Source organism: Phalangium opilio, unplaced genomic scaffold (genome assembly GCF_054372755.1).
Source record: "Phalangium opilio isolate 3A_F unplaced genomic scaffold, DU_Popi_V2 ptg000019l_1, whole genome shotgun sequence".
Classification (NCBI taxonomy): domain Eukaryota; kingdom Metazoa; phylum Arthropoda; class Arachnida; order Opiliones; family Phalangiidae; genus Phalangium; species Phalangium opilio.
The window spans coordinates 6,694,767-6,718,790 of record NW_028324152.1 but is presented as its reverse complement, the minus strand read 5'-3'; the positions used below and the strand labels follow the sequence as shown (position 1 = coordinate 6,718,790).

Here is a 24,024-nt window from a genome sequence, read left to right as displayed (position 1 = left end):
TGCCTCTTAAAGGTTGCTCCAATAAAAGCCTTTTTATTATTATTATTATTATTATTATTTGTTAACGAAGCCCCATAGGTACATTACCATTGCTGGCACATTTGTCCTGTAAACTTCAGGATGTTTCTTTTCGAGATGATAGCGTAGATGACTTGTTCCCATATATTTACTATCCTTAGGCATTTTATACGTTCTACGGTAACATTAAACGCATACACTTATTACAATTTGTCCACAATGATAAATTCATTATATACGGCATAAAAACAATGCCATAACGGCAATAACGCTCACTTTTCGCAGTGCTTGCAACTTGCAATTTCTTTTTCTATGTGGAAGTTACCCCATACTTGGCTTCTTTTACGTGGCAACTCATCAAGTGCACCCGCAACTTCAGTACGATCAACCGCGCCGGCCATAATCAAACTTTTATTCGGTAATCGCGGTAATACCCAATCGACAACTAATGTGTTCAGACTAGAGAAATTCATTTTCCCAATTATTAGGTTTTTTTTTAATATAATTACTTTTTTTTATGATATCAAGTTTGTGCTTTTTTTCGTTAAAATAGAACTCAAACAATTACAAATAGATCAAAGTTTATAGTAAAAAAAATATAGTGGCGGTTACTCGTCCAAAGACTATTCGATAAATGAAATCAAAACTACATTTGTCTCAAGAAATATACAGATCACAATTTTTTTTCTCGTAACCGTACAAAACGTATCGCAAAAAACATATTTGTTTACTATTGTTATGATTATGTTGAGATTGTTGGTTTTTGATAAAAAGTTCTTACGACTAATATCTGCATCAATCTACCTTTTTCCAAAGAAAATCAAGACGAATTACTTTCAAATAATCTTCGTTTTACAAATTTTTGTATGTTAATTTTTTATATTAATAGTTAATCGATCCCCGAGCCCTACCACCAACCTTTCGATTAACAGCTGAACGCGCTAATCATAGCGCCACGGGAGCCCAAAAATTAAATGCTCGTCAGGTATTGTGTAAAAACCTTGACTTTTAACGTCACATCTGAGACCTCACAACACCGCTCCCGGATGGGCTTGAACCACCAACCTATTGGTTAACAGCCGAACGCGCTAACCATTGCGCCACGGAAGCCCAAAAGTTAAATGCTCGTCAGGTATTATGTAAAAACCTTGACTTTTTACGTCACATCTGAGACCTCACAACACCGCTCCCGGATGGGGTCGAACCACCAACCTATTGGTAAACAGCCGAACGCGCTAACCATTGCGCCACGGAAGCCCAAAAATTAAATGGTCGTCATTTATTGTGCAAAAACTTTGGCTTTCTACGTTACATTTCAGATCCCACAACACCGCTCCCGGGTGGGCTCGAACCACCAACCTATTGGTTAACAGCCGAACGCGCTAACCATTGAGCCACGGAAGCTCCGAAATTAAATGGTTGTCAGGTATTGTGGAAAACCTTGACTTTTTACGTCACATCTGAGACCTCACAACACGGCTCCCGGATGGGCTCGAACCACCAACCTATTGGTTAACAGCCGAACGTGCTAACCATTGCGCCACGGAAGCCCAAAAATTAAATGGTCGTCAAGTATTGTGGAAAAACTTTGGCTTTCTACGTTACATTTGAGATCACACAACACCGCTCCCGGATGGGCTCGAACCACCAACCTATTGGTTAACAGCCGAACGCGCTAACCATTGAGCCACGGAAGCTCAGAAATTAAATGGTTGTCAGCTATTGTGGAAAAACTTTAGCTTTCTACGTTACATTTGAGACCCCACAACACCTTTCCCGGGTGGGCTCGAACCACCAACCTTTCGATTAACAGCTGAACGCGCTAACCATAACGCCACGGGAGCCCAAAAATTAAATGCTCGTCAGGTATTGTGTAAAAACCTTGACTTTTAACGTCACATCTGAGACCTCACAACACCGCTCCCGGATGGGCTCGAACCACCAACCTATTGGTTAACAGCCGAACGCGCTAACCATTGCGCCACGGAAGCCCAAAAGTTAAATGCTCGTCAGGTATTATGTAAAAACCTTGACTTTTTACGCCACATCTGAGACCTCACAACACCGCTCCCGGATGGGGTCGAACCACCAACCTATTGGTTAACAGCCGAACGCGCTAACCATTGAGCCACGGAAGCTCAGAAATTAAATGGTTGTCAGCTATTGTGGAAAAACTTTAGCTTTCTACGTTACATTTGAGACCCCACAACACCTTTCCCGGGTGGGCTCGAACCACCAACCTTTCGATTAACAGCTGAACGCGCTAACCATAACGCCACGGGAGCCCAAAAATTAAATGCTCGTCAGGTATTGTGTAAAAACCTTGACTTTTAACGTCACATCTGAGACCTCACAACACCGCTCCCGGATGGGCTCGAACCACCAACCTATTGGTTAACAGCCGAACGCGCTAACCATTGCGCCACGGAAGCCCAAAAGTTAAATGCTCGTCAGGTATTATGTAAAAACCTTGACTTTTTACGCCACATCTGAGACCTCACAACACCGCTCCCGGATGGGGTCGAACCACCAACCTATTGGTTAACAGCCGAACGCGCTAACCATTGCGCCACGGAAGCCCAAAAGTTAAATACTCGTCAGGTATTGTGTAAAAACCTTGACTTCTTACGTCACATCTGAGACCTCACAACACCGCTCCCGGATGGGCTCGAACCACCAACCTATTGGTTAACCGCCGAACGCGCTAACCATTGCGCCACGGAAGCCCAAAAGTTAAATACTCGTCAGGTATTGTGTAAAAACCTTGACTTTTAACGTCACATCTGAGACCTCACAACACCGCTCCCGGATGGGCTCGAACAACCAACCTATTGGTTAACAGCCGAACGCGCTAGCCATTGAGCCACGGAAGCTCAGAAATTAAATGGTTGTCAGGTGTTGTGGAAAAACTTTGGCTTTCTACGTTACATTTGAGATCACACAACACCGCTTCCGGGTGGGCTCGAACCACCAACCTATTGGTTAACAGCCGAACGCGCTAACCATTGCGCCAAGGAAGCCCAAAATTTAAATGCTCGTCAGGTATTGTGTAAAAACCTTGACTTTTTACGTCACATCTGAGACCTCACAACACCGCTCCCGGATGGGCTCGAACCACCAACCTATTGCTTAACAGCCGAACGCGCTAACCATTGCGCCACGGAAGCCCAAAATCTAAATGCTCGTCAGGTACTGTGCAAAAGCTTGACTTTTTACGTCACATCTGAGACCTCACAACACCGCTCCCGGATGGGCTCGAACCACCAACCTATTGGTTAACAGCCGAACGCGCTAACCATTGCGCCACGGAAGCCCAAAAGTAAAATACTCGTCAGGTATTGTGTAAAAACCTTGACTTTTTACGTCACATCTGAGACCTCACAACACCGCTCCCGGATGGGGTCGAACGACCAACCTATTGGTTAACAGCCGAACGCGCTAACCATTGCGCCACGGAAGCCCAAAAATTAAATGGTCGTCATTTATTGTGCAAAAACTTTGGCTTTCTACGTTACATTTCAGATCCCTCAACACCGCTCTCGGGTGGGCTCGAACCACCAACCTATTGGTTAACAGCCGAACGCGCTAACCATTGCGCCACGGAAGCCCAAAAGTTAAATGCTCGTCAGGTATTATGTAAAAACCTTGACTTTTTACGTCACATCTGAGACCTCACAACACCGCTCCCGGATGGGCTCGAACCACCAACCTATTGGTTAACAGCCGAACGCGCTAACCATTGCGCCACGGAAGCCCAAAAGTTAAATGATCGTTAGGTATTGTGTAAAAACCTTGACTTTTTACGTCACATCTGAGACCTCACAACACCGCTCCCGGATGGGCTCGAACCACCAACCTATTGGTTAACAGCCGAACGCGCTAACCATTGCGCCACGGAAGCCCAAAAGATAAATGCTCGTCAGGTATTATGTAAAAACCTTGACTTTTTACGTCACATCTGAGACCTCACAACACCGCTCCCGGATGGGGTCGAACCACCAACCTATTGGTTAACAGCCGAACGCGCTAACCATTGCGCCACGGAAGCCCAAAAATTAAATGGTCGTCATTTATTGTGCAAAAACTTTGGCTTTCTACGTTACATTTGAGATCACACAACACCGCTCCCGGATGGGCTCGAACCACCAACCTATTGGTTAACAGCCGAACGCGCTAACCATTGAGCCACGGAAGCTCAGAAATTAAATGGTTGTCAGCTATTGTGGAAAAACTTTAGCTTTCTACTTTACATTTGAGACCCCACAACACCTTTCCCGGGTGGGCTCGAACCACCAACCTTTCGATTAACAGCTGAACGCGCTAACCATAACGCCACGGGAGCCCAAAAATTAAATGCTCGTCAGGTATTGTGTAAAAACCTTGACTTTTAACGTCACATCTGAGACCTCACAACACCGCTCCCGGATGGGCTCGAACCACCAACCTATTGGTTAACAGCCGAACGCGCTAAACATAGCGCCACGGAAGCCCAAAAGTTAAATGCTCGTCAGGTATTGTGTAAAAACCTTGACTTTTTACGTCACATCTGAGACCTCACAACACCGCTCCCGGATGGGCTCGAACCACCAACCTATTGGTTAACAGCCGAACGCGCTAACCATTGCGCCACGGAAGCCCAAAAGTTAAATGCTCGTCAGGTATTGTGTAAAAACCTTGACTTTTTACGTCAAATCTGAGACCTCAAAACACCGCTCCCGGATGGGGTCGAACCACCAACCTATTGGTTAACAGCCGAACGCGCTAACCATTGCGCCACGGAAGCCCAAAAATTAAATGGTCGTCATTTATTGTGCAAAAACTTTGGCTTTCTACGTTACATTTGAGATCCCACAACACCGCTCCCGGGTGGGCTCGAACCACCAACCTATTGGTTAACAGCCGAACGCGCTAACCATTGCGCCACGGAAGCCCAAAAGTTAAATGCTCGTCAGGTATTGTGTAAAAACCTTGACTTTTTACGTCACATCTGAGACCTCACAACACCGCTCCCGGATGGGCTCGAACCACCAACCTATTGGTTAACAGCCGAACGCGCTAACCATTGCCCCACGGAAGCCCAAAAGTTAAATGATCGTTAGGTATTGTGTAAAAACCTTGACTTTTTACGTCACATCTGAGACCTCACAACACCGCTCCCGGATGGGCTCGAACCACCAACCTATTGGTTAACAGCCGAACGCGCAAACCAATGCGCCACGGAAGCCCAAAAGTTGAATGCTCGTCAGGTATTATGTAAAAACCTTGACTTTTTACGTCACATCTGAGACCTCAAAACACCGCTCCCGGATGGGGTCGAACCACCAACCTATTGGTTAACAGCCGAACGCGCTAACCATTGCGCCACGGAAGCCCAAAAATTAAATGGTCGTCATTTATTGTGCAAAAACTTTGGCTTTCTACGTTACATTTGAGATCCCACAACACCGCTCCCGGGTGGGCTCGAACCACGTACCTATTGGTTAACAGCCGAACGCGCTAACCATTGAGCCACGGAAGCTCCGAAATTAAATGGTTGTCAGGTATTGTGGAAAACCTTGACTTTTTACGTCACATCTGAGACCTCACAACACGGCTCCCGGATGGGCTCGAACCACCAACCTATTGGTTAACAGCCGAACGTGCTAACCATTGCGCCACGGAAGCCCAAAAATTAAATGGTCGTCAAGTATTGTGGAAAAACTTTGGCTTTCTACGTTACATTTGAGATCACACAACACCGCTCCCGGATGGGCTCGAACCACCAACCTATTGGTTAATAGCCGAACGCGCTAACCATTGAGCCACGGAAGCTCAGAAATTAAATGGTTGTCAGCTATTGTGGAAAAACTTTAGCTTTCTACGTTACATTTGAGACCCCACAACACCTTTCCCGGGTGGGCTCGAACCACCAACCTTTCGATTAACAGCTGAACGCGCTAATCATAGCGCCACGGGAGCCCAAAAATTAAATGCTCGTCAGGTATTGTGTAAAAACCTTGACTTTTAACGTCACATCTGAGACCTCACAACACCGCTCCCGGATGGGCTTGAACCACCAACCTATTGGTTAACAGCCGAACGCGCTAACCATTGCGCCACGGAAGCCCAAAAGTTAAATGCTCGTCAGGTATTATGTAAAAACCTTGACTTTTTACGTCACATCTGAGACCTCACAACACCGCTCCCGGATGGGGTCGAACCACCAACCTATTGGTAAACAGCCGAACGCGCTAACCATTGCGCCACGGAAGCCCAAAAATTAAATGGTCGTCATTTATTGTGCAAAAACTTTGGCTTTCTACGTTACATTTCAGATCCCACAACACCGCTCCCGGGTGGGCTCGAACCACCAACCTATTGGTTAACAGCCGAACGCGCTAACCATTGAGCCACGGAAGCTCCGAAATTAAATGGTTGTCAGGTATTGTGGAAAACCTTGACTTTTTACGTCACATCTGAGACCTCACAACACGGCTCCCGGATGGGCTCGAACCACCAACCTATTGGTTAACAGCCGAACGTGCTAACCATTGCGCCACGGAAGCCCAAAAATTAAATGGTCGTCAAGTATTGTGGAAAAACTTTGGCTTTCTACGTTACATTTGAGATCACACAACACCGCTCCCGGATGGGCTCGAACCACCAACCTATTGGTTAACAGCCGAACGCGCTAACCATTGAGCCACGGAAGCTCAGAAATTAAATGGTTGTCAGCTATTGTGGAAAAACTTTAGCTTTCTACGTTACATTTGAGACCCCACAACACCTTTCCCGGGTGGGCTCGAACCACCAACCTTTCGATTAACAGCTGAACGCGCTAACCATAACGCCACGGGAGCCCAAAAATTAAATGCTCGTCAGGTATTGTGTAAAAACCTTGACTTTTAACGTCACATCTGAGACCTCACAACACCGCTCCCGGATGGGTTCGAACCACCAACCTATTGGTTAACAGCCGAACGCGCTAACCATTGCGCCACGGAAGCCCAAAAGTTAAATGCTCGTCAGGTATTATGTAAAAACCTTGACTTTTTACGCCACATCTGAGACCTCACAACACCGCTCCCGGATGGGGTCGAACCACCAACCTATTGGTTAACAGCCGAACGCGCTAACCATTGAGCCACGGAAGCTCAGAAATTAAATGGTTGTCAGCTATTGTGGAAAAACTTTAGCTTTCTACGTTACATTTGAGACCCCACAACACCTTTCCCGGGTGGGCTCGAACCACCAACCTTTCGATTAACAGCTGAACGCGCTAACCATAACGCCACGGGAGCCCAAAAATTAAATGCTCGTCAGGTATTGTGTAAAAACCTTGACTTTTAACGTCACATCTGAGACCTCACAACACCGCTCCCGGATGGGCTCGAACCACCAACCTATTGGTTAACAGCCGAACGCGCTAACCATTGCGCCACGGAAGCCCAAAAGTTAAATGCTCGTCAGGTATTATGTAAAAACCTTGACTTTTTACGCCACATCTGAGACCTCACAACACCGCTCCCGGGTGGGCTCGAACCACCAACCTATTGGTTAACAGCCGAACGCGCTAACCATTGCGCCACGGAAGCCCAAAAGTTAAATGCTCGTCAGGTATTATGTAAAAACCTTGACTTTTTACGCCACATCTGAGACCTCACAACACCGCTCCCGGATGGGGTCGAACCACCAACCTATTGGTTAACAGCCGAACGCGCTAACCATTGAGCCACGGAAGCTCAGAAATTAAATGGTTGTCAGCTATTGTGGAAAAACTTTAGCTTTCTACGTTACATTTGAGACCCCACAACACCTTTCCCGGGTGGGCTCGAACCACCAACCTTTCGATTAACAGCTGAACGCGCTAACCATAACGCCACGGGAGCCCAAAAATTAAATGCTCGTCAGGTATTGTGTAAAAACCTTGACTTTTAACGTCACATCTGAGACCTCACAACACCGCTCCCGGATGGGCTCGAACCACCAACCTATTGGTTAACAGCCGAACGCGCTAACCATTGCGCCACGGAAGCCCAAAAGTTAAATGCTCGTCAGGTATTATGTAAAAACCTTGACTTTTTACGCCACATCTGAGACCTCACAACACCGCTCCCGGATGGGGTCGAACCACCAACCTATTGGTTAACAGCCGAACGCGCTAACCATTGCGCCACGGAAGCCCAAAAATTAAATGGTCGTCATTTATTGTGCAAAAACTTTGGCTTTCTACGTTACATTTGAGATCACACAACACCGCTCCCGGATGGGCTCGAACCACCAACCTATTGGTTAACAGCCGAACGCGCTAACCATTGAGCCACGGAAGCTCAGAAATTAAATGGTTGTCAGCTATTGTGGAAAAACTTTAGCTTTCTACGTTACATTTGAGACCCCACAACACCTTTCCCGGGTGGGCTCGAACCACCAACCTATTGGTTAACAGCCGAACGCACTAACCATTGCGCCACGGAAGCCCAAAAATTAAATGGTCGTCATTTATTGTGCAAAAACTTGGGCTTTCTACGTTACATTTGAGATCCCACAACACCGCTCCCGGGTGGGCTCGAACCACCAACCTATTGGTTAACAGCCGAACGCGCTAACCATTGAGCCACGGAAGCTCAGAAATTAAATGGTTGTCAGGTATTGTGGAAAAACTTTGGCTTTCTACGTTACATTTGAGATCACACAACACCGCTCCCGGGTGGGCTCGAACCACCAACCTATTGGTTAACAGCCGAACGCACTAACCATTGCGCCACGGAAGCCCAAAAGCTAAATGCTCGTCAGGTATTGTGCAAAAAACTTGACTTTTTACGTCACATCTGAGACCTCACAACACCGCTCCCGGATGGGCTCGAACCACCAACCTATTGGTTAACAGCCGAACGCGCTAACCATTGCGCCACGGAAGCCCAAAAGTTAAATGCTCGTCAGGTATTGTGTAAAAACCTTGACATTTTACGTCACATCTGAGACCTCACAACACCGCTCCCGGATGGGCTCGAACCACCAACCTATTGGTTAACAGCCGAACGCGCTAACCATTGAGCCACGGAAGCTCAGAAATTAAATTGTTATCAGGTATTGTGGAAAAACTTTGGCTTTCTACGTTACATTTGAGACCCCACAACACCTCTCCCGGGTGGGCTCGAACCACCAACCTTTCGATTAACAGCTGAACGCGGTAACCATTGTGCCACGGAAGCCCAAAAATTAAATGCTCGTCAGGTATTGTGTAAAAACCTTGACTTTTTACGTCACATCTGAGACCTCACAACACCGCTCCCGGATGGGCTCGAACCACCAACCTATTGGTTAACAGCCGAACGCGCTAACCATTGCGCCACGGAAGCCCAAAAGTTAAATGCTCGTCAGGTATTGTGCAAAAACTTTGGCTTTCTACGTTACATTTCAGATCCCTCAACACCGCTCTCGGGTGGGCTCGAACCACCAACCTATTGGTTAACAGCCGAACGCGCTAACCATTGCGCCACGGAAGCCCAAAAGTTAAATGCTCGTCAGGTATTGTGTAAAAACCTTGACTTTTTACGTCACATCTGAGACCTCACAACACCGCTCCCGGATGGGCTCGAACCACCAACCTATTGGTTAACAGCCGAACGCGCTAACCATTGCCCCACGGAAGCCCAAAAATTAAATGGTCGTCAAGTATTGTGGAAAAACTTTGGCTTTCTACGTTACATTTGAGATCACACAACACCGCTCCCGGATGGGCTCGAACCACCAACCTATTGGTTAATAGCCGAACGCGCTAACCATTGAGCCACGGAAGCTCAGAAATTAAATGGTTGTCAGCTATTGTGGAAAAACTTTAGCTTTCTACGTTACATTTGAGACCCCACAACACCTTTCCCGGGTGGGCTCGAACCACCAACCTTTCGATTAACAGCTGAACGCGCTAACCATAGCGCCACGGGAGCCCAAAAATTAAATGCTCGTCAGGTATTGTGTAAAAACCTTGACTTTTAACGTCACATCTGAGACCTCACAACACCGCTCCCGGATGGGCTCGAACCACCAACCTATTGGTTAACAGCCGAACGCGCTAACCATTGCGCCACGGAAGCCCAAAAGTTAAATGCTCGTCAGGTATTATGTAAAAACCTTGACTTTTTACGTCACATCTGAGACCTCACAACACCGCTCCCGGATGGGGTCGAACCACCAACCTATTGGTTAACAGCCGAACGCGCTAACCATTGCGCCACGGAAGCCCAAAAATTAAATGGTCGTCATTTATTGTGCAAAAACTTTGGCTTTCTACGTTACATTTCAGATCCCACAACACCGCTCCCGGGTGGGCTCGAACCACCAACCTATTGGTTAACAGCCGAACGCGCTAACCATTGAGCCACGGAAGCTCCGAAATTAAATGGTTGTCAGGTATTGTGGAAAACCTTGACTTTTTACGTCACATCTGAGACCTCACAACACGGCTCCCGGATGGGCTCGAACCACCAACCTATTGGTTAACAGCCGAACGTGCTAACCATTGCGCCACGGAAGCCCAAAAATTAAATGGTCGTCAGGTATTGTGGAAAAACTTTGGCTTTCTACGTTACATTTGAGACCACACAACACCGCTCCCGGATGGGCTCGAACCACCACCCTATTGGTTAACAGCCGAACGCGCTAACCCTTGAGCCACGGAAGCTCAGAAATTAAATGGTTGTCAGCTATTGTGGAAAAACTTTAGCTTTCTACGTTACATTTGAGACCCCACAACACCTTTCCCGGGTGGGCTCGAACCACCAACCTTTCGATTAACAGCTGAACGCGCTAACCATAACGCCACGGGAGCCCAAAAATTAAATGCTCGTCAGGTATTGTGTAAAAACCTTGACTTTTAACGTCACATCTGAGACCTCACAACACCGCTCCCGGATGGGCTCGAACCACCAACCTATTGGTTAACAGCCGAACGCGCTAACCATTGCGCCACGGAAGCCCAAAAGTTAAATGCTCGTCAGGTATTATGTAAAAACCTTGACTTTTTACGCCACATCTGAGACCTCACAACACCGCTCCCGGATGGGGTCGAACCACCAACCTATTGGTTAACAGCCGAACGCGCTAACCATTGCGCCACGGAAGCCCAAAAATTAAATGGTCGTCATTTATTGTGCAAAAACTTTGGCTTTCTACATTACATTTGAGATCACACAACACCGCTCCCGGATGGGCTCGAACCACCAACCTATTGGTTAACAGCCGAACGCGCTAACCATTGAGCCACGGAAGCTCAGAAATTAAATGGTTGTCAGCTATTGTGGAAAAACTTTAGCTTTCTACGTTACATTTGAGACCCCACAACACCTTTCCCGGGTGGGCTCGAACCACCAACCTATTGGTTAACAGCCGAACGCACTAACCATTGCGCCACGGAAGCCCAAAAATTAAATGGTCGTCATTTATTGTGCAAAAACTTGGGCTTTCTACGTTACATTTGAGATCCCACAACACCGCTCCCGGGTGGGCTCGAACCACCAACCTATTGGTTAACAGCCGAACGCGCTAACCATTGAGCCACGGAAGCTCAGAAAATAAATGGTTGTCAGGTATTGTGGAAAAACTTTGGCTTTCTACGTTACATTTGAGATCACACAACACCGCTCCCGGGTGGGCTCGAACCACCAACCTATTGGTTAACAGCCGAACGCACTAACCATTGCGCCACGGAAGCCCAAAAGCTAAATGCTCGTCAGGTATTGTGCAAAAAACTTGACTTTTTACGTCACATCTGAGACCTCACAACACCGCTCCCGGATGGGCTCGAACCACCAACCTATTGGTTAACAGCCGAACGCGCTAACCATTGCGCCACGGAAGCCCAAAAGTTAAATGCTCGTCAGGTATTGTGTAAAAACCTTGACATTTTACGACACATCTGAGACCTCACAACACCGCTCCCGGATGGGCTCGAACCACCAACCTATTGGTTAACAGCCGAACGCGCTAACCATTGAGCCACGGAAGCTCAGAAATTAAATTGTTATCAGGTATTGTGGAAAAACTTTGGCTTTCTACGTTACATTTGAGACCCCACAACACCTCTCCCGGGTGGGCTCGAACCACCAACCTTTCGATTAACAGCTGAACGCGGTAACCATTGTGCCACGGAAGCCCAAAAATTAAATGCTCGTCAGGTATTGTGTAAAAACCTTGACTTTTTACGTCACATCTGAGACCTCACAACACCGCTCCCGGATGGGCTCGAACCACCAACCTATTGGTTAACAGCCGAACGCGCTAACCATTGCGCCACGGAAGCCCAAAAGTTAAATGCTCGTCAGGTATTGTGCAAAAACTTTGGCTTTCTACGTTACATTTCAGATCCCTCAACACCGCTCTCGGGTGGGCTCGAACCACCAACCTATTGGTTAACAGCCGAACGCGCTAACCATTGCGCCACGGAAGCCCAAAAGTTAAATGCTCGTCAGGTATTGTGTAAAAACCTTGACTTTTTACGTCACATCTGAGACCTCACAACACCGCTCCCGGATGGGCTCGAACCACCAACCTATTGGTTAACAGCCGAACGCGCTAACCATTGCCCCACGGAAGCCCAAAAATTAAATGGTCGTCAAGTATTGTGGAAAAACTTTGGCTTTCTACGTTACATTTGAGATCACACAACACCGCTCCCGGATGGGCTCGAACCACCAACCTATTGGTTAATAGCCGAACGCGCTAACCATTGAGCCACGGAAGCTCAGAAATTAAATGGTTGTCAGCTATTGTGGAAAAACTTTAGCTTTCTACGTTACATTTGAGACCCCACAACACCTTTCCCGGGTGGGCTCGAACCACCAACCTTTCGATTAACAGCTGAACGCGCTAACCATAGCGCCACGGGAGCCCAAAAATTAAATGCTCGTCAGGTATTGTGTAAAAACCTTGACTTTTAACGTCACATCTGAGACCTCACAACACCGCTCCCGGATGGGCTCGAACCACCAACCTATTGGTTAACAGCCGAACGCGCTAACCATTGCGCCACGGAAGCCCAAAAGTTAAATGCTCGTCAGGTATTATGTAAAAACCTTGACTTTTTACGTCACATCTGAGACCTCACAACACCGCTCCCGGATGGGGTCGAACCACCAACCTATTGGTTAACAGCCGAACGCGCTAACCATTGCGCCACGGAAGCCCAAAAATTAAATGGTCGTCATTTATTGTGCAAAAACTTTGGCTTTCTACGTTACATTTCAGATCCCACAACACCGCTCCCGGGTGGGCTCGAACCACCAACCTATTGGTTAACAGCCGAACGCGCTAACCATTGAGCCACGGAAGCTCCGAAATTAAATGGTTGTCAGGTATTGTGGAAAACCTTGACTTTTTACGTCACATCTGAGACCTCACAACACGGCTCCCGGATGGGCTCGAACCACCAACCTATTGGTTAACAGCCGAACGTGCTAACCATTGCGCCACGGAAGCCCAAAAATTAAATGGTCGTCAGGTATTGTGGAAAAACTTTGGCTTTCTACGTTACATTTGAGACCACACAACACCGCTCCCGGATGGGCTCGAACCACCAACCTATTGGTTAACAGCCGAACGCGCTAACCCTTGAGCCACGGAAGCTCAGAAATTAAATGGTTGTCAGCTATTGTGGAAAAACTTTAGCTTTCTACGTTACATTTGAGACCCCACAACACCTTTCCCGGGTGGGCTCGAACCACCAACCTTTCGATTAACAGCTGAACGTGCTAACCATTGCGCCACGGGAGCCCAAAAATTAAATGCTCGTCAGGTATTGTGTAAAAACCTTGACTTTTTACGTCACATCTGAGACCTCACAACACCGCTCCCGGATGGGCTCGAACCACCAACCTATTGGTTAACAGCCGAACGCGCTAACCATTGCGCCACGGAAGCCCAAAAGTTAAATGCTCGTCAGGTATTATGTAAAAACCTTGACTTTTTACGTCACATCTGAGACCTCACAACACCGCTCCCGGATGGGGTCGAACCACCAACCTATTGGTTAACAGCCGAACGCGCTAACCATTGCGCCACGGAAGCCCAAAAGTTAAATGATCGTTAGGTATTGTGTAAAAACCTTGACTTTTTACGTCACATATGAGACCTCACAACACCGCTCCCGGATGGGCTCGAACCACCAACCTATTGGTTAACAGCCGAACGCGCTAACCATTGCGCCACGGAAGCCCAAAAGTTAAATGCTCGTCAGGTATTATGTAAAAACCTTGACTTTTTACGTCACATCTGAGACCTCACAACACCGCTCCCGGATGGGGTCGAACCACCAACCTATTGGTTAACAGCCGAACGCGCTAACCATTGCGCCACGGAAGCCCAAAATTTAAATGGTCGTCATTTATTGTGCAAAAACTTTGGCTTTCTACGTTACATTTCAGATCCCACAACACCGCTCCCGGGTGGGCTCGAACCACGTACCTATTGGTTAACAGCCGAACGCGCTAACCATTGAGCCACGGAAGCTCCGAAATTAAATGGTTGTCAGGTATTGTGGAAAACCTTGACTTTTTACGTCACATCTGAGACCTCACAACACGGCTCCCGGATGGGCTCGAACCACCAACCTATTGGTTAACAGCCGAACGTGCTAACCATTGCGCCACGGAAGCCCAAAAATTAAATGGTCGTCAAGTATTGTGGAAAGACTTTGGCTTTCTACGTTACATTTGAGATCACACAACACCGCTCCCGGATGGGCTCGAACCACCAACCTATTGGTTAACAGCCGAACGCGCTAACCATTGAGCCACGGAAGCTCAGAAATTAAATGGTTGTCAGCTATTGTGGAAAAACTTTAGCTTTCTACGTTACATTTGAGACCCCACAACACCTTTCCCGGGTGGGCTCGAACCACCAACCTTTCGATTAACAGCTGAACGCGCTAACCATAGCGCCACGGGAGCCCAAAAATTAAATGCTCGTCAGGTATTGTGTAAAAACCTTGACTTTTAACGTCACATCTGAGACCTCACAACACCGCTCCCGGATGGGCTCGAACCACCAACCTATTGGTTAACAGCCGAACGCGCTAACCATTGCGCCACGGAAGCCCAAAAGTTAAATGCTCGTCAGGTATTGTGCAAAAACTTTGGCTTTCTACGTTACATTTCAGATCCCTCAACACCGCTCTCGGGTGGGCTCGAACCACCAACCTATTGGTTAACAGCCGAACGCGCTAACCATTGCGCCACGGAAGCCCAAAAGTTAAATGCTCGTCAGGTATTGTGTAAAAACCTTGACTTTTTACGTCACATCTGAGACCTCACAACACCGCTCCCGGATGGGCTCGAACCACCAACCTATTGGTTAACAGCCGAACGCGCTAACCATTGCCCCACGGAAGCCCAAAAATTAAATGGTCGTCAAGTATTGTGGAAAAACTTTGGCTTTCTACGTTACATTTGAGATCACACAACACCGCTCCCGGATGGGCTCGAACCACCAACCTATTGGTTAATAGCCGAACGCGCTAACCATTGAGCCACGGAAGCTCAGAAATTAAATGGTTGTCAGCTATTGTGGAAAAACTTTAGCTTTCTACGTTACATTTGAGACCCCACAACACCTTTCCCGGGTGGGCTCGAACCACCAACCTTTCGATTAACAGCTGAACGCGCTAACCATAGCGCCACGGGAGCCCAAAAATTAAATGCTCGTCAGGTATTGTGTAAAAACCTTGACTTTTAACGTCACATCTGAGACCTCACAACACCGCTCCCGGATGGGCTCGAACCACCAACCTATTGGTTAACAGCCGAACGCGCTAACCATTGCGCCACGGAAGCCCAAAAGTGAAATGCTCGTCAGGTATTATGTAAAAACCTTGACTTTTTACGTCACATCTGAGACCTCACAACACCGCTCCCGGATGGGGTCGAACCACCAACCTATTGGCTAACAGCCGAACGCGCTAACCATTGCGCCACAGAAGCCCAAAAATTAAATGGTCGTCATTTATTGTGCAAAAACTTTGGCTTTCTACGTTACATTTCAGATCCCACAACACCGCTCCCGGGTGGGCTCGAACCACCAACCTATTGGTTAACAGCCGAACGCGCTAACCATTGAGCCACGGAAGCTCCGAAATTAAATGGTTGTCAGGTATTGTGGAAAACCTTGACTTTTTACGTCACATCTGAGACCTCACAACACGGCTCCCGGATGGGCTCGAACCACCAACCTATTGGTTAACAGCCGAACGTGCTAACCATTGCGCCACGGAAGCCCAAAAATTAAATGGTCGTCAGGTATTGTGGAAAAACTTTGGCTTTCTACGTTACATTTGAGACCACACAACACCGCTCCCGGATGGGCTCGAACCACCAACCTATTGGTTAACAGCCGAACGCGCTAACCCTTGAGCCACGGAAGCTCAGAAATTAAATGGTTGTCAGCTATTGTGGAAAAACTTTAGCTTTCTACGTTACATTTGAGACCCCACAACACCTTTCCCGGGTGGGCTCGAACCACCAACCTTTCGATTAACAGCTGAACGTGCTAACCATTGCGCCACGGGAGCCCAAAAATTAAATGCTCGTCAGGTATTGTGTAAAAACCTTGACTTTTTACGTCACATCTGAGACCTCACAACACCGCTCCCGGATGGGCTCGAACCACCAACCTATTGGTTAACAGCCGAACGCGCTAACCATTGCGCCACGGAAGCCCAAAAGTTAAATGCTCGTCAGGTATTATGTAAAAACCTTGACTTTTTACGTCACATCTGAGACCTCACAACACCGCTCCCGGATGGGGTCGAACCACCAACCTATTGGTTAACAGCCGAACGCGCTAACCATTGCGCCACGGAAGCCCAAAAGTTAAATGATCGTTAGGTATTGTGTAAAAACCTTGACTTTTTACGTCACATATGAGACCTCACAACACCGCTCCCGGATGGGCTCGAACCACCAACCTATTGGTTAACAGCCGAACGCGCTAACCATTGCGCCACGGAAGCCCAAAAGTTAAATGCTCGTCAGGTATTATGTAAAAACCTTGACTTTTTACGTCACATCTGAGACCTCACAACACCGCTCCCGGATGGGGTCGAACCACCAACCTATTGGTTAACAGCCGAACGCGCTAACCATTGCGCCACGGAAGCCCAAAATTTAAATGGTCGTCATTTATTGTGCAAAAACTTTGGCTTTCTACGTTACATTTCAGATCCCACAACACCGCTCCCGGTGGGCTCGAACCACGTACCTATTGGTTAACAGCCGAACGCGCTAACCATTGAGCCACGGAAGCTCCGAAATTAAATGGTTGTCAGGTATTGTGGAAAACCTTGACTTTTTACGTCACATCTGAGACCTCACAACACGGCTCCCGGATGGGCTCGAACCACCAACCTATTGGTTAACAGCCGAACGTGCTAACCATTGCGCCACGGAAGCCCAAAAATTAAATGGTCGTCAAGTATTGTGGAAAGACTTTGGCTTTCTACGTTACATTTGAGATCACACAACACCGCTCCCGGATGGGCTCGAACCACCAACCTATTGGTTAACAGCCGAACGCGCTAACCATTGAGCCACGGAAGCTCAGAAATTAAATGGTTGTCAGCTATTGTGGAAAAACTTTAGCTTTCTACGTTACATTTGAGACCCCACAACACCTTTCCCGGGTGGGCTCGAACCACCAACCTTTCGATTAACAGCTGAACGCGCTAACCATAGCGCCACGGGAGCCCAAAAATTAAATGCTCGTCAGGTATTGTGTAAAAACCTTGACTTTTAACGTCACATCTGAGACCTCACAACACCGCTCCCGGATGGGCTCGAACCACCAACCTATTGGTTAACAGCCGAACGCGCTAACCATTGCGCCACGGAAGCCCAAAAGTTAAATGCTCGTCATTTATTGTGCAAAAACTTTGGCTTTCTACGTTACATTTCAGATCCCACAACACCGCTCCCGGGTGGGCTCGAACCACCAACCTATTGGTTAACAGCCGAACGCGCTAACCATTGAGCCACGGAAGCTCCGAAATTAAATGGTTGTCAGGTATTGTGGAAAACCTTGACTTTTTACGTCACATCTGAGACCTCACAACACCGCTCCCGGATGGGGTCGAACCACCAACCTATTGGTTAACAGCCGAACGCGCTAACCATTGCGCCACGGAAGCCCAAAAATTAAATGGTCGTCATTTATTGTGCAAAAACTTTGGCTTTCTACGTTACATTTCAGATCCCACAACACCGCTCCCGGGTGGGCTCGAACCACGTACCTATTGGTTAACAGCCGAACGCGCTAACCATTGAGCCACGGAAGCTCCGAAATTAAATGGTTGTCAGGTATTGTGGAAAACCTTGACTTTTTACGTCACATCTGAGACCTCATAACACGGCTCCCGGATGGGCTCGAACCACCAACCTATTGGTTAACAGCCGAACGTGCTAACCATTGCGCCACGGAAGCCCAAAAATTAAATGGTCGTCAAGTATTGTGGAAAAACTTTGGCTTTCTACGTTACATTTGAGATCACACAACACCGCTCCCGGATGGGCTCGAACCACCAACCTATTGGTTAACAGCCGAACGCGCTAACCATTGAGCCACGGAAGCTCAGAAATTAAATGGTTGTCAGCTATTGTGGAAAAACTTTAGCTTTCTACGTTACATTTGAGACCCCACAACACCTTTCCCGGGTGGGCTCGAACCACCAACCTTTCGATTAACAGCTGAACGCGCTAACCATAGCGCCACGGGAGCCGAAAAATTAAATGGTCGTCATTTATTGTGCAAAAACTTTGGCTTTCTACGTTACATTTCAGATCCCACAACACCGCTCCCGGATGGGGTCGAACCACCAACCTATTGGTTAACAGCCGAACGCGCTAACCATTGCGCCACGGAAGCCCAAAAATTAAATGGTCGTCAAGTATTGTGGAAAAACTTTGGCTTTCTACGTTACATTTGAGATCACACAACACCGCTCCCGGATGGGCTCGAACCACCAACCTATTGGTTAACAGCCGAACGCGCTAACCATTGAGCCACGGAAGCTCAGAAATTAAATGGTTGTCAGCTATTGTGGAAAAACTTTAGCTTTCTACGTTACATTTGAGACCCCACAACACCTTTCCCGGGTGGGCTCGAACCACCAACCTTTCGATTAACAGCTGAACGTGCTAACCATAACGCCACGGGAGCCCAAAAATTAAATGCTCGTCAGGTATTGTGTAAAAACCTTGATTTTAACGTCACATCTGAGACCTCACAACACCGCTCCCGGATGGGCTCGAACCACCAACCTATTGGTTAACAGCCGAACGCTCTAACCATTGCGCCACGGAAGCCCAAAAGTTAAATGCTCGTCAGGTATTATGTAAAAACCTTGACTTTTTACGTCACATCTGAGACCTCACAACACCGCTCCCGGATGGGGTCGAACCACCAACCTATTGGTTAACAGCCGAACGCGCTAACCATTGCGCCACGGAAGCCCAAAAATTAAATGGTCGTCATTTATTGTGCAAAAACTTTGGCTTTCTACGTTACATTTCAGATCCCACAACACCGCTCCCGGGTGGGCTCGAACCACCAACCTATTGGTTAACAGCCGAACGCGCTAACCATTGAGCCACGGAAGCTCCGAAATTAAATGGTTGTCAGGTATTGTGGAAAACCTTGACTTTTTACGTCACATCTGAGACCTCACAACACGGCTCCCGGATGGGCTCGAACCACCAACCTATTGGTTAACAGCCGAACGTGCTAACCATTGCGCCACGGAAGCCCAAAAGTTAAATGGTCGTCAGGTATTGTGGAAAAACTTTGGCTTTCTACGTTACATTTGAGATCACACAACACCGCTCCCGGATGGACTCGAACCACCAACCTATTGGTTAACAGCCGAACGCGCTAACCATTGAGCCACGGAAGCTCAGAAATTAAATGGTTGTCAGCTATTGTGGAAAAACTTTAGCTTTCTACGTTACATTTGAGACCCCACAACACCTTTCCCGGGTGGGCTCGAACCCCCAACCTTTCGATTAACAGCTGAACGTGCTAACCATTGCGCCACGGGAGCCCAAAAATTAAATGCTCGTCAGGTATTGTGTAAAAACCTTGACTTTTTACGTCACATCTGAGACCTCACAACACCGCTCCCGGATGGGCTCGAACCACCAACCTATTGGTTAACAGCCGAACGCGCTAAACATAGCGCCACGGAAGCCCAAAAGTTAAATGCTCGTCAGGTATTGTGTAAAACCTTGACTTTTTACGTCACATCTGAGACCTCACAACACCGCTCCCGGATGGGCTCGAACCACCAACCTATTGGTTAACAGCCGAACGCGCTAACCATTGCGCCACGGAAGCCCAAAAGTTAAATGCTCGTCAGGTATTGTGTAAAAACCTTGACTTTTTACGTCAAATCTGAGACCTCAAAACACCGCTCCCGGATGGGGTCGAACCACCAACCTATTGGTTAACAGCCGAACGCGCTAACCATTGCGCCACGGAAGCCCAAAAATTAAACGGTCGTCATTTATTGTGCAAAAACTTTGGCTTTCTACGTTACATTTGAGATCCCACAACACCGCTCCCGGGTGGGCTCGAACCACCAACCTATTGGTTAACAGCCGAACGCGCTAACCATTGAGCCACGGAAGCTCAGAAATTAAATGGTTGTCAGGTATTGTGGAAAAACTTTGGCTTTCTACGTTACATTTGAGATCACACAACACCGCTCCCGGGTGGGCTTGAACCACCAACCTATTGGTTAACAGCCGAACGCGCTAACCATTGCGCCACGGAAGCCCAAAAGCTAAATGCTCGTCAGGTATTGTGCAAAAAACTTGACTTTTTACGTCACATCTGAGACCTCACAACACCGCTCCCGGATGGGCTCGAACCACCAACCTATTGGTTAACAGCCGAACGCGCTAACCATTGCGCCACGGAAGCCCAAAAGTTAAATGCTCGTCAGGTATTGTGTAAAAACCTTGACTTTTTACGTCACATCTGAGACCTCACAACACCGCTCCCGGATGGGCTCGAACCACCAACCTATTGGTTAACAGCCGAACGCGCTAACCATTGCGCCACGGAAGCCCAAAAATTAAATGGTCGTCAGGTATTGTGGAAAAACTTTGGCTTTCTACGTTACACTTGAGATCACACAACACCGCTCCCGGGTGGGCTCAAACCACCAACCTATTGGTTAACAGCTGAACGCGCTAACCATTGAGCCACGGAAGCTCAGAAATTAAACGGTTGTCAGGTATTGTGGAAAAACTTTGGCTTTCTACGTTACATTTGAGACCCCACAACACCTCTCCCTGGTGGGCTCGAACCACCAACCTTTCGATTAACAGCTGAACGCGCTAACCATTGCGCCACGGAAGCCCAAAAATTAGATGCTCGTCAGATATTGTGTAAAAACCTTGACTTTTTACGTCACATCTAAGACCCCACAACACCGCTCCCGGATAGGCTCGAACCACCAACCTATTGGTTAACAGCCGAACGCGCTAACCATTGCGCCACGGACGCCCAATAATTAAATGGTTGTCAGGTATTGTTGAAAAGTTACGACTTTTCACGCTACTTCTGAGACCCCACAAATCCTGTCTCGTTTGGGCTCGAACCACCAACCTATTGGTTAACAGCTGAACGCGCTAACCATTGAGCCACGGAAGCTCAGAAATTAAACGGTTGTCAGGTATTGTGGAAAAACTTTGGCTTTCTACGTTACATATGAGACCCCACAACACCTCTCCCGGGTGGGCTCGAACCACCAACCTTTCGGTTAACAGCTGAACGCGCTAACCATTGCGCCACTGAGGCCCAAAAATTAAATGGTCGTCAGGTATTGTGGAAAAACTTTGGCTATTTACGTTACATTTGAGATCCCAAAACACCGCTCCCGGGTGGGCTCGAACCACCAACCTATTGGTTAACAGCCGAACGCGCTAACCATTGAGCCACGGAAGCTCAGAAAATAAATGGTTATCACGTATTATGGAAAAAGTTTGACTTTTCACGCTACATCTGAGACCTCACAACACCGCTCCCGGATGGGCTCGAAACACCAACCTTTCGATTAACAGCCGAACGCGCTAACCATTGAGCCACGGAAGCTGAGAAATTAAATGGTTGTCACGTATTGTGGAAAAGTTTTGACTTTTTACGCTACATCTGAGACCACACAATACCGCTTCCGGGCGGGCTCGAACCACCAACCTTTCGATTAACAGCTGAACGTGCTAACCATTGCGCCACGGGAGCCCAAAAATTAAATGCTCGTCAGGTATTGTGTAAAAACCTTGACTTTTTACGTCGCATCTGAGACCTCACAACACCGCTCCCGGATGGGCTCGAACCACCAACCTATTGGTTAACAGCCGAACGCGCTAAACATAGCGCCACGGAAGCCCAAAAGTTAAATGCTCGTCAGGTATTGTGTAAAAACCTTGACTTTTTACGTCACATCTGAGACCTCACAACACCGCTCCCGGATGGGCTCGAACCACCAACCTATTGGTTAACAGCCGAACGCGCTAACCATTGCGCCACGGAAGCCCAAAAGTTAAATGCTCGTCAGGTATTGTGTAAAAACCTTGACTTTTTACGTCAAATCTGAGACCTCAAAACACCGCTCCCGGATGGGGTCGAACCACCAACCTATTGGTTAACAGCCGAACGCGCTAACCATTGCGCCACGGAAGCCTAAAAATTAAATGGTCGTCATTTATTGTGCAAAAACTTTGGCTTTCTACGTTACATTTGAGATCCCACAACACCGCTCCCGGGTGGGCTCGAACCACCAACCTATTGGTTAACAGCCGAACGCGCTAACTATTGAGCCACGGAAGCTCAGAAATTAAATGGTTGTCAGGTATTGTGGAAAAACTTTGGCTTTCTACGTTACATTTGAGATCACACAACACCGCTCCCGGGTGGGCTCGAACCACCAACCTATTGGTTAACAGCCGAACGCGCTAACCATTGCGCCACGGAAGCCCAAAAGCTAAATGCTCGTCAGGTATTGTGCAAAAAACTTGACTTTTTACGTCACATCTGAGACCTCACAACACCGCTCCCGGATGGGCTCGAACCACCAACCTATTGGTTAACAGCCGAACGCGCTAACCATTGCGCCACGGAAGCCCAAAAGTTAAATGCTCGTCAGGTATTGTGTAAAAACCTTGACTTTTTACGTCAAATCTGAGACCTCAAAACACCGCTCCCGGATGGGGTCGAACCACCAACCTATTGGTTAACAGCCGAACGCGCTAACCATTGCGCCACGGAAGCCCAAAAATTAAATGGTCGTCATTTATTGTGCAAAAACTTTGGCTTTCTACGTTACATTTGAGATCCCACAACACCGCTCCCAAATGGGCTCGAACCACCAACCTATTGGTTAACAGCCGAACGCGCTAACCATTGAGCCACGGAAGCTCAGAAATTAAATGGTTGTCAGGTATTGTGGAAAAACTTTGACGACCATTTCAAGTCTCAGATGTAACGTAAAATGTCAAAGTTTTTCCACAATACCTGAAGAACATTTAATTTTTGGGCTTCCGGGGCGCAATAGTTAGCGCGTTCAGCTGTTAACTGAAAGGTCGGTGGTTCGAGCCCATCCGGGAACGATGGTGTGAAGTTTTAGAACTAACGTAGAAAGTCAAAGCTTTTCATCTTTATCAAACAATAACAAAAAGAAGATATGTTTGTTTTTTCATATCTATTGGAATTTAAAAGAGGAAAAAAATTAAAAAGCCATTGTTTAAAAGATGAAGGTTAATTTGTCTCACTAAATTTAAATTCGAATTATTAACTAGACCTCTCGGCAACGGCCATATCACGCTGAGAACACCGGTTCTCGTCCGATCGCCGACGTTAGCAGCGTCGAGCGCAGTCAATACTTGGGAGGGAGACCACTTAGGAACACTGCGTGCCATTGGCTTTTTCACATTTTTTCTCCTGTTTTAAATTCCAATAGATATGGAAAAAGCAAAATATTTTCTT

At 47.4% G+C, this 24,024-nt stretch overlaps 4 non-coding genes and 1 pseudogene across 4 annotated transcripts; 1 reads left to right on the top strand and 4 right to left on the bottom strand.

The window, feature by feature from the left end:
* Nucleotides 1-5,756: 5,756 nt before the first annotated feature.
* Nucleotides 5,757-5,829, bottom strand: TRNAN-AUU (transfer RNA asparagine (anticodon AUU)). The gene has a single exon. It is a non-coding gene; the product is annotated as a tRNA-Asn (tRNA).
* A 3,895-nt stretch (nt 5,830-9,724) lies between these two features.
* TRNAN-AUU (transfer RNA asparagine (anticodon AUU)) lies at nt 9,725-9,797 on the bottom strand. Its single transcript has one exon. It is a non-coding gene; the product is annotated as a tRNA-Asn (tRNA).
* Nucleotides 9,798-12,663: 2,866 nt separating this feature from the next.
* Nucleotides 12,664-12,736, bottom strand: TRNAN-AUU (transfer RNA asparagine (anticodon AUU)). Its single transcript has one exon. It is a non-coding gene; the product is annotated as a tRNA-Asn (tRNA).
* Nucleotides 12,737-15,454: 2,718 nt separating this feature from the next.
* TRNAN-AUU (transfer RNA asparagine (anticodon AUU)) lies at nt 15,455-15,527 on the bottom strand. Its single transcript has one exon. It is a non-coding gene; the product is annotated as a tRNA-Asn (tRNA).
* Nucleotides 15,528-23,844: 8,317 nt separating this feature from the next.
* LOC149701244 (5S ribosomal RNA) lies at nt 23,845-23,962 on the top strand (annotated as a pseudogene).
* Nucleotides 23,963-24,024: the final 62 nt, after the last annotated feature.